Source organism: Carlito syrichta, unplaced genomic scaffold, assembly GCF_000164805.1.
Source record: "Carlito syrichta isolate Samal-C Ts95f unplaced genomic scaffold, Tarsius_syrichta-2.0.1 Scaffold309739, whole genome shotgun sequence".
In the NCBI taxonomy this organism is placed as follows: Eukaryota; Metazoa; Chordata; class Mammalia; order Primates; family Tarsiidae; genus Carlito; species Carlito syrichta.
The window spans coordinates 1667-12170 of NW_007253835.1; the positions used below are offsets into that span (position 1 = coordinate 1667).

General features: G+C 45.6%; 1 pseudogene; it reads left to right on the forward strand.

Moving 5' to 3' along the window:
• Positions 1–311: 311 nt before the first annotated feature.
• The window catches only part of LOC103270190, a 24246-nt pseudogene continuing 14053 nt past the window's right edge, over positions 312–10504 (forward strand).

Below are 10504 nucleotides of genomic sequence, written 5' to 3' on the forward strand. Positions count from 1 at the left end.
TTACAGGCTGAGCCACCGAGCCCGGCTCTTAGGCCTCCATTTCGACCACTCCTCCTCTGGGAAGCCCTCCCTGACCTCTCGGTCCCAGGCCGTGTGCCCTCCTGGGTGCTTCTCTGACAGGCTGTGCCTGTCATCGCTCGGTTGTGAGCACTTGGGTCTGAGTCCTTCTCCCCTTGGGGGCCGTGGGCTCCTGAGGGCTTTGGTGCTTCATGAGTGTATGCTGGGAGCGCTGAGCGTGTGGATGGGGCCTCCCACATGAGTTGGTATCTGTCACCCCTGGCCACATAATGCTGTGTAACAAATGACCCCAGATCTGGTGACCCCAGGCAAGTAAGCGAGTGTTTGGCTCCTGAACCCGCAGGTCAGCCACCGGGGCTGGGCTTGGCTCGAGGGTTCGGTCCCAGCCAGAGCGTGGCTGGCCGTCGGCTGCTCCGCAGGGACCTCTGCCTGGGAGAGCTCTGCTTGGCTCCGTGCGTGCGTCCTCTCGCAGACCAGCCTGGGCGCCATCTGCCGTGAGGGCGGAGGCAGGAGAGGCCCAGCCGCCGTGCTTCTTCCGGCCAGCTTGGCACAGGCTCACCGAGCGACTCTGATCGGCTGAAGCCGGTAGCAGGGAATCAAGGGGAGGGAAACAAACCCGACCGCTGGCCCGAGGAATTGCAGAGCCACGCCGCCAGGACGTGGACGCAGGGAGGTGGGAAGTTGGGGTGGACAACAGCGTGGCCCGTGTTCAAAATGCACCACGCGGGCTCAGCGGTTCTGGTGGGGACGAGGGTGGTGCTTAACTGTGTTTAACTGTGTTTAACTGTGGCAACATACAAAATACAGGTAACAGAATTTACTATGTTGGCTCTTTTTTTGAGCCAGGGTCTCACTCTGTCACCCAGGCTGGTGGGCAGTGGCACGGTCGCAACTCACCGCGGCCTCAAGCTCTTGGGTTCAGGTAATCCTCACACCTCAGTCGCCCGAGGAGCTGGGATTATAGGAGCGCACCACCACACCTGGCTAATTCTTTTATTTTTTGAGTCGGAGTCTCACTCTGTTGCCTCGGCTGGAGTGCAGCGGCATGCTCACGGTCACCCCGGTGTCGATCTGCTGGGCTCAAGCCATCCTTCCGCCTCAGCCTTCCAAGTAGCTGGAACTACAGGCACACGCTACCATGCCCAGCTAATTTTTTTATTTATTGTAGAGACAAGGTGTCACCACGTTGCCCAGGCTGGTCTCGAACCCACGTGCTCAGGCAATCCCCTTGCCTCGGCCTCTCAAAGTGCTGGGATGACAGGCTTGAGCCATCATGCCCGGCCAATTTTGTTTTGTTTTGTTTTTTGTTTTGAGTTGGAGTCTCACTCCGTTGCCCAAACTGGAGTGCAGCGGCCGCTCCCGGCCACCGCAGCCTCGCCTGCTGGGCTCCGGCGATCCTTCCTCCTCAGCCTTCCGAGTAGCCGGAATTACAGGCGCGCGCTACCACGCCCGGCTGATTTTTTGATTTATTGTAGAAATGAGGTCTCGCTGCCCAGGCGGGTCTCGAACCCGCGGGCTCAGGCCATCCACTCACCTCGCCTCCCAAAGGCGCGGGATGACAGGCTGAGCCACCAAGCCCGGTTACCCGGCCAATTTTTAAAATTTTTTGTATAGATGAGATCTCGCTATGTTAACCAGGCTGGTCTCACACCCCTGGGCTCAGGCAATCCTCCTGCTTCAGCCTCCCAAAGTGCTGGGATGACAGGCGTGAGCCACCACACCCAGCAATACTGGGCACTTTTAAATGCACAGTTCTGTGACACTGAGGACATGCACAGGGCTGTGCAGCCATCACCACCATCCGTCTCCAGAGTTCTCATCTTCCCAAACTGGAACTCTGTCCCCTCTACACACTCACTGCCCTGCCCGCCCACCCTGGCACGGCCGCTCCACGGCCTCTCTGGGTCCGAGGACTCCGGGGACCGCCTGTAAGTGGCATCGTGGAGTGTTTGTCCTTTGTGCCTGGCTTTCTTCAGGTCATGGTGCTTGTAGCAGGCATCAGAATTTCCTCTTTTTTCCAGGCTGAATGATAGCTCACTGCAGGGACCGACCATGTCTTATTTCTCCATGTCCATCCACAAACACCTGGGCTCTTTCCCCTTCTGGCTGTTGTAAGCCCTGCTGCTCTAAACCTCGGTGTACAAATATCTCTTCACCCAGCCTGAGCAACACAGCAAGACCGCATCTCTACAAAAAAATTCTTTTTTGAATCGGAGTCTCACTCTGTTGCCCAGACTGGAGTGCAGTGGCCGCTCCTGGCCTCTGCAGCCTCAACCTGCTGGGCTCCGGTGATCCTTCTGCCTCAGCCTTCCAAGGAGCTGGAATTACAGGCATGCGCCACCACGCCTGGCTGATTTTTTGATTTATTGTAGAGATGAGGTCTCACTGCCCAGGCGGGTCTCGAACCCGCGGGCTCAGGCAATCCACTCACCTCAGCCTCCCAAAGGCGCGGGATTACAGGCTGAGCCACCGAGCCCGGCCGTAATGCAGTATATTAAAGAACAAACAGTGGTATTCAGATTTTACTAGGTATTTTACTAGGCCTGATGGTTAATATTTTGTGTCAACTTGCCTGGGCCACAGGGTTCCCAGACATTTGGTCAACCATTGTTCTGGGTATGCCAGCAACGGTGTTCTTGGACAAGATTAATATTTGAATTGGTAGACTGTGTAAAGAAGATTGTCCTTCCTGGTGTGGGTGGGTCCCATTCAATCAGTCGAAGGCTGGAATAGAAGAGGCTGATCCTACCCCAGGACTCCACAGGCTCTGAGAAAGAAGTAATTTCCTCCTACCTAGTTGCTTTGAACTGGGACATCAGCTTTTTCCTACCTTTAAACTTGAACTGAAACACTGATTCTTCCTAGGTCTTAAGCCTGCAGGCATTTGGACAAAAACTATATCATCCGCTCTCCTGACTCCACAGCTTGCTGACTGCAGATTTTGGGACGAGGCATAAGTCAATTCCTTAATAAATTTATTTCTACAGATCTATGTAGATATTATATAACTGTTTAGTTTAGCCTAAAGCTGCCTCTTTAAGTTCAGTCTAATGGTTTATCCTTATATAGTGAACTGCAACCTAACTGGATGTATAAACAGACTATAACCCACTCGTGTAAAGTAGCTGAGTCTCAGCCAATCACAGCAGCCCTGTAACCAAGCACAGATGGCCAATTGTTCAAATCATGTTCAGTTAAGGCAAATGCTGAGCTGTAGCCAATCCAGCTGTTTCTGTGCCTCATTTTATTTTCTATATATCCCTTTCTTCTTTCTGTCCATAAATCCTCTCTGACCATGTGGCAGCACCAGACTCACTCTGAACCTATTCTGCTTTAGGGTACGCCAGATTCATGAATCATTCTTTGCTCAATTAAACTCTGTTAAATTTAAAGTTGTCTAAAGTTTTTCTTTTTTATTTCAAGATGTGGTGTACAATTCAGGATTAGATATACAGGTAGTCATCGTACAGTTAAAGTTTGGGCCTCCCTTTGGTCCCCACTTAGCCTGGTTTGAGATCAGGTACCCTTAATTGGTTTTGTGTGTGCTCTCCCCACCCTACCCCCAGTACACCTGCTACTGCCAATCCCTTTCTTGTGGAATTATGGTAAATGTTAAGAGTCTGCTTATGAGTGAGAACATGTGGTACTCAGCTCTTTGTTTTTGTGATAGATCACTAAGTATTATAGACTCTAAACCATCCAAGTAAGTTTTTCTTTTAATACACCTTATTGGTTCCATTTCCTTATGGGTTACAGGTTTTTGGGAAGAAGACCACAGAAGTAAAGTGCCATTCTCAACACATCAAAACCAGGGTATATATGCTATAAACATGACCTCACTGTTAATTTCAACTCTGACCACTTGGCTAAGATAGTGGATGCCAGGTTTCTCTCCTGTACAACAATTCCCTCTCCACCTTTCTATGGGAGTAATTCACTAAGCTCAGTCCATACCCAAGGGAGAATCGGGGAGTTCCACCTCCTGAAGAGAGGAAGTATCTATACATGAATTATTTGTGATTCTTCTGTACAGATTTGTTTCTTCTTCTTGTTTAAGATATTGCAAATCTATAACTAAGAAGCTATGAAAATGAAAATGTCTTTGCCCAGAATAAGAATGTAAGGAAACCTTTTAGATTGCCTAATGGGTTCTTAAAATCTGATGTTTTGAACTTTCTATAGGAGAATATATTGAGTAAAATTACATGATTACAATTAATCATGTGAGAGAGAGAGGAGCTAGTTGTTTTCTTTGCTTTGTTGGTGGGAGAAACACAGTAAGTTCAAATTCCAATATGGCGAACATGTCCCTTAGCTCTTTCCTAGCTCACAGTGGTTTCACTGAATTTCACAATGCCAGCTCTTAGAATTTGAAATGAGAAACTGTAATGAAAGAAAGGAACACAAATTTATTGTAATAAAAGAAAGGAACACAAAACACTAGGGTTTCCTAAAATAGGACTGTTCTTGGTTTGGATCACCTCAAAAGTAAAGCTCCTGTTGGGCATAGTAGCTCATGCCTGCAATCCCAGCACTTTGGGTAGCAGAGGGAGCAGGATCACATGAGGCCAGGAGTTCAAGACCTGCCTGGGCAACATAGTAAGACCCCATTTCTACAAAAATTAAAAAAAAAAAAAAAGAAAGAAACATTAGGCATGGGGGAGCATTCCTGTAGTCCCAGCTACTCAGGAAGTTGAGGCTGGAGGACCCTTGAACTCATGAGCTTGAGGTTACAGTAAGCTATTATAAGTAAGCATTCCAGCCTGGGCAACAGAACAAGACCCTGTCTCTTGAGAGAGAGAGAGAGAGAGAGAGAGAGAGAGAGAGAGAGAGAGAGAGAGAGAGAGAGAGAGAGAGACAGAGAGACAGAGAGAGACAGAGAGAGAGAGAGAGAGAGAGAGAGAGAGAGGCCAGACATGGTAGCTTATGCCTGTAATCCAAGTACTTTGGGGGGCTGAGGTGGGAGGATTGCTTGAACCCAGGCATTCAAGACCAGCCTGGGCAACATTATCAAGACTTAATCTCTACAAGAAACAAAAAAAAAATTAGCCAGGTGTTGTGACGTGTGCCTATAGTCCCAGCAACTCAGGAGGCTGAGACAGAAGGATGAGTTCAGGAGGTTGAGGCTGTGGTAAGCCATGATTGTGCCACTACACTCCAGTCTGGGCGACAGAGTGGGACCCCAACACACACACACGCACGCACGCACGCACGCAAACACCAAGATAAAAATCACTGCTTCCTGTATTGAAACCTTACTATATATGGTGAACTTTTGTTGTTTTCCTTTTCTGGTTTTCTTTTTAGGAATTAACCTTTTTGCCACTCTTAGTTCTAGTTTTTCAGGTAGTGCCTCATTCCTACAACAAGGGTAGAGCAAATGAGTCCCATCTCAGACTAACCACAGAACATTCCTAACTGGTTCAGGGACTCAGACAATGACAAACAATAAAATTTCCAGTAATGCTGGCACAAATGGAGAAACACTAATAAAAGATACTTTGGTCACCTAGCCACAAGGTAGAGGCTCTGGAAGAAGTTGGCCCAGAAGCAGATGGTAAGAAAGAAACCTGTCTGAATACCATGTTGAACAGCAGTATCTAGCTAACCCTGAGGCCTGTGCTATACCTTATTTTTAGAGTTATATGAATGAGGCAAATCCTCTTTTTAGCTTAAGCTAGTTTAGACAGAACTTCCTATTGCTAGAAAAGAATCATACCGCCTAACTGATATAGTAAGGAACATGTATTTTTTACTTAAATCTCACTTTGATAATGCTGAAATTAAGATCAGAATAATATTATGACTTTTTTTTTTTTTTTTTTTTAGTTGGAGCCTCACGCTGTTGCAAAGGCTGTGGCACACTCACAGCCACCCCAGTGTTGACCTGCTGGGTTCCGGTGATCCTTCTGCCTCAGCCTCCCAAGGAGCCGGAACTACAGGCGTGTGCTACCATGCTCGGCTAATTTTTTTTTTTTCTTGTAGAGATGAGGTCTTGTAAATTTGCCCAGGCTGGTCTAGAACTGGCGGGCTCAGGTAATCCACTCACCTTGGTCTCCCAAAGTGCTGGAATTACAGGCTAAGCATCCGAGCCCAGTCAAGTGACTTTTTAACCTAGTTCATGTGTATTTAAAATTGTAGTAGCAGGCTGGGTGCAGTAGCTCCCACCTATAATCCCAGTACTTTGGGAGGCTGAGGCTAGAGGATTGCCTGAGCCCACGGGTTCAAGACCAGCCTGCGTAACTTAGCGAGACCTCATCTCTACAATAAATAAAAAACTTAGTCAGGCATGGTGGCACTTGCCTGTAATTCCAGTTACTTGGAAGCCTGAGGCAGAAGGATCACTTGAATCCAGCAGGTCAGGCTGTGGTGGCTGTGAGCATGCTACTGCACTCCAACCTGGGCAACAGAGTGAAATTCCAACTCAAAAATAATTAAAAATTAAAAATAAATAAATAAAATAAAATTGTAGTAGCAGCACAATAATTTCTTTAAAAGAAATCCTCAGCCGGGCTCGGTGGCTCAGCCTGTAATCCCACGCCTTTGGGAGTCTGAGGTGAGTGGACTGCCTGAGCCCGCGGGTTCGAGACCCACCTGGGCAGCGAGACCTCATCTCTACAATAAATTTAAAAAAAATCAGTCGGTCGCGGTAGCGCATGCCTGTAATTCCAGCTACTTGGAAGGCTGAGGCGGAAGGATCACCGGAGCCCAGCAGGTAGAGGCTGCGGTGGCCGGGAGCGTGCCACTGCACTCCAGCCTGGGCGACAGAGTGAGACTCCAACTCAAAAAAAAAAAAAAAAAAAAGAAATCCTCAGTCTAGGCAATATAGTGAGACTTCATCTCTACAAAAAATAAAAAAATTAGCCAGGCATGATGGTGCACGCCTGTAGTCCAAGCTACTCGGGAGGCTGACTCAGGAGGATTGCTTAAGTCCAAGAGTTTGAGGCTGCAGAGAGCCATGATCCCACCACTGCACTCCAGTCTGGGGGAGAGTGAGATTCTGACAGGAAAAGAAGAAAAAAAGGAAGAAATTCAACAGTGTTATGCTAACACAATGAAGTCACCCAGTCAAATTTAAGGGAATGGGAGTGGGAAAAAAGAACATATCCTATTTTTATAATAATATAGCTAATTAGACTATGCTCTGGCAAATGGGCCTGTTTAATTTCAAAACATTTAACAGCAACTTCTATCAACTATCTTCCAAAAGTAGCAGGGCATACCTTTATATCCTATAGCCAATCTTTTATATCCTATGGGTTTGTTAGCCTTCTAAATCACACATTCAGTAAAGCCTAGAAAAGTTACAATGTTTTTACCTATTTAAAGTCTCATTTGTTTTTTGGTTTTGGGGATTTTTTTGAGTTGGAGTCCCACTATGTCGCCCAGGCTGAAGCGCAGTTGCACACTCACAGTCACCGTGGCCTTGACCTGCTGGGCTTAGGTGACCCTTGCACCTCAGTCTTCAAAGTAGCTGGAACTATAGGCGCATACCACCATGCCCAGCTAATTTTTTAATTTATTGTACAGACAAGGTTTCGCCAAGTTGCCCAGGTTGGTCTCGAACCCATGGGTTCAGGCAATCCGCTCACCTCGGCCTCCCAAAGTGCTGGGATTATAGGCACGAGCCACCACATCCGGTCTCATTTGTTTTTGTGTTTGTTTCGAGTTGGAGTCTCTCACTCCATTGCCCAGGCTAGAGTGTAGTAGCATGCTCACAGCCACCCCAGCATTGACCTGCTGGGCTCAGGTGACCCTTCCGCCTGAGCCTTTCAAATAAACGGAACTACAGGCGCACGCTATCAAGCCTGGCTGATTTTTAAAAATTTATTGTAGAGATGAGGTCTCACCAGGTTGCCCAGACTGGTCTCGAACCTGTGGGCTCAGGCAATCCACTCACCTTGGCCTCCCAAAGTGCTGTGATTACAGCCTCGCGCCCGGTCCTCATTTTTTAATGGGCAAATGGCAAACTATTAAGTTTATATCTCAGTATTAAATAAGATCTATTACCAGATCCCTGGCTGCAGTTACAGCATGTTGAAATCCCAAAGGGGACTTCCATTGCAGTGTCACAGCAGAAAAAAATTAAGTGTGAGCTATGTGAAACTACTGAAAATAAAATGCCTGTCTCTCTGGAAGTCCCAGAAGCTGATGACATGTAAGTAGCCCTGGAAAGAAATCACCATCTTTGTTTTGTCAGATTTAAGTTTATTAAACCAAAGCTATGAAAAAATAGTTTTGTGACTGTTGGTTTGTAACAGCTGTTGCTTACACTACTATAAAAGTGCAGAAGTCAAGAAAGAAAACAAAAAAGTATATTAAACAAAAAGATAAATGTAGGAAGAGAACTTGCTCATACTTTCATAACAATGGGGCTAGACCACTGATGTAACGTGGTAAATGCTTATAACCTAATAAAATTAACATGCTTAGTTTTGCAATTCAAAGCATTTTGAATAATTCTATACTTGGAATAACTCAAGTTTAACGTTATATTGACTATCTCAGCTGATAATGATCTTAAACAAAATTCACTGTGCAAGATGTAAACACCAGTGGTGATTTTAATCACCATAATAAGCCAAAGTACTATGTATGAGCATGTTACAAAGCACATATAATTGTCACATCACAAAGAAGACAAAAATTTCTTTTCTTATGGCACAATTACATTTATTAATTTATTTATTCTTTTTCCTGTATTCGTTATAAATTTCATTATCAGTGGGGACAAAAATACCACACCAGTTGTGAAGCATCAATTCATTGTCACCCAATTTGAGTCACCTTCTATAATGTCCTCTAATATACTGCTCTAAATCATTTGTCCTGTTGTTTAAGAAAAGACACACTGAGACAGCTAAACTCAAGACTCAAGAATCATAGCAACAGCCTATCGTAAGTTACCAAAATATCTGATGGTCCTATAATACTTACCTTAATTCCTAGCTTAGGTAAACCAGAGTAACATAATAAGCCACGACATTAAGAGGGAGTGCCAAGTGAGGTCACTTGTTAGATATTAAGAAAAAGTTGTCGGCCAGGCTCAGTGGCTCAGCCTGTAATCCCAGTGCTTTGGGAGGCTGAGGTGAGTGGACTGCCTGAGCCCGCGGGTTTGAGACCCGCCTGGGCAACTTGGCGAGACCTCATCTCTACAATAAATCAAAAAATTAGCTGGGCGTGGTAGTACACACCTGTGGTTCCAGCTACTTGGAAGGCTGAGGCGGAAGCATCGCCGGAGCCCAGCAGGTGAGGCTGCGGTGGCCAGGAGCGGCCACTGCACTCCAGTCTGAGCAACAGAGTGAGACTCCAACTCAAAAAAAAAAAAAGAAAGAAAGAAAAAGTTGTTATTTTCCAGCAGGATTTAAACCTAACAGAAAACAATTAGGTAAGAAAGACTTCTTTGCTTTCAAGTGAAAGGTTAAAAAATTGTGTTATTTATTCATATATGTTTAAACTTCAGTCACCTTCAAAGTACTCTCCATTTGATGCAATACACCTATCAAGATGCTTTTTCCACTACTCAAAGAAGTTTTTGAGCTCGTCAATTTTGATGCCTTTTAGTGCTTCTGCTATTTTTGTTTCACCTCTACAGTATCAGTCCCTTTGAAGATCTTTTTCATTGGGAAAACAAACAAAAAAAAAGTTGCTCAGGGCTAGATTGGGTGAATAAAGAGGGTGGGGCACAGAAGTCATGCAGTTTTTGGTAAAAAAGTGCTGAACACTCAGTGCAGTGAGGGGAGGTGTGCTCATAAATCACCCATCATGAAACAGGCAAATGTGTTGAAAGAATCTCCAAAAACATTCACTGAAGCCGAACACAACGTCTCACAACAATGCCGCTAGCTGGTACACTGGTATCGATGGGTTCCTAGAACATTCACCTAGCTGGGGAAACCAGTACTATAAGGGGTCTGCCCTCCAAAAATAATTTTTTTGGGGGGGGAGGACCCCCTCATACATGTAAGGTTGTTTGAAAAAATGGTTCACTGCTAAAACTGAACCCCAAAATAAACATAAATTACTGAATTAAATTACGTTCAAAATAAGGTTGATGCAATAGTTTTAACCATAAATTTCCAATAGGTATGCCACAACTCATAAACGTGATGTGGGTGATCTTCTGTCATCTAGGCACCAGAGCACTAGAGCAATTATGAATAAGGGTTTTTTTGGTAATCATTTTTTTCATACCAAGCCTGAATTTTCTATGTTGGTAAGAACTCAGCTTCCTACAGTCCCAAATACATTTGACTAACTCAAAGAGATGCTATAAGCACTAAAGATAACAAAAATATTTCATTTCACCGGGCTCGGTTGCTAAGCACTCAGCTTCCTACAGCCCCAAATACATTTGACTAACTCAAAGAGATGCTATAAGCACCAAAGATAACAAAAATATTTCATTTCGCCGGGCTCAGTTGTTAGTCTGTAATCCCGCACCTTTGGGAGGCTGAGGTGAGTGGATTGCCTGAGCCCGCGGGTT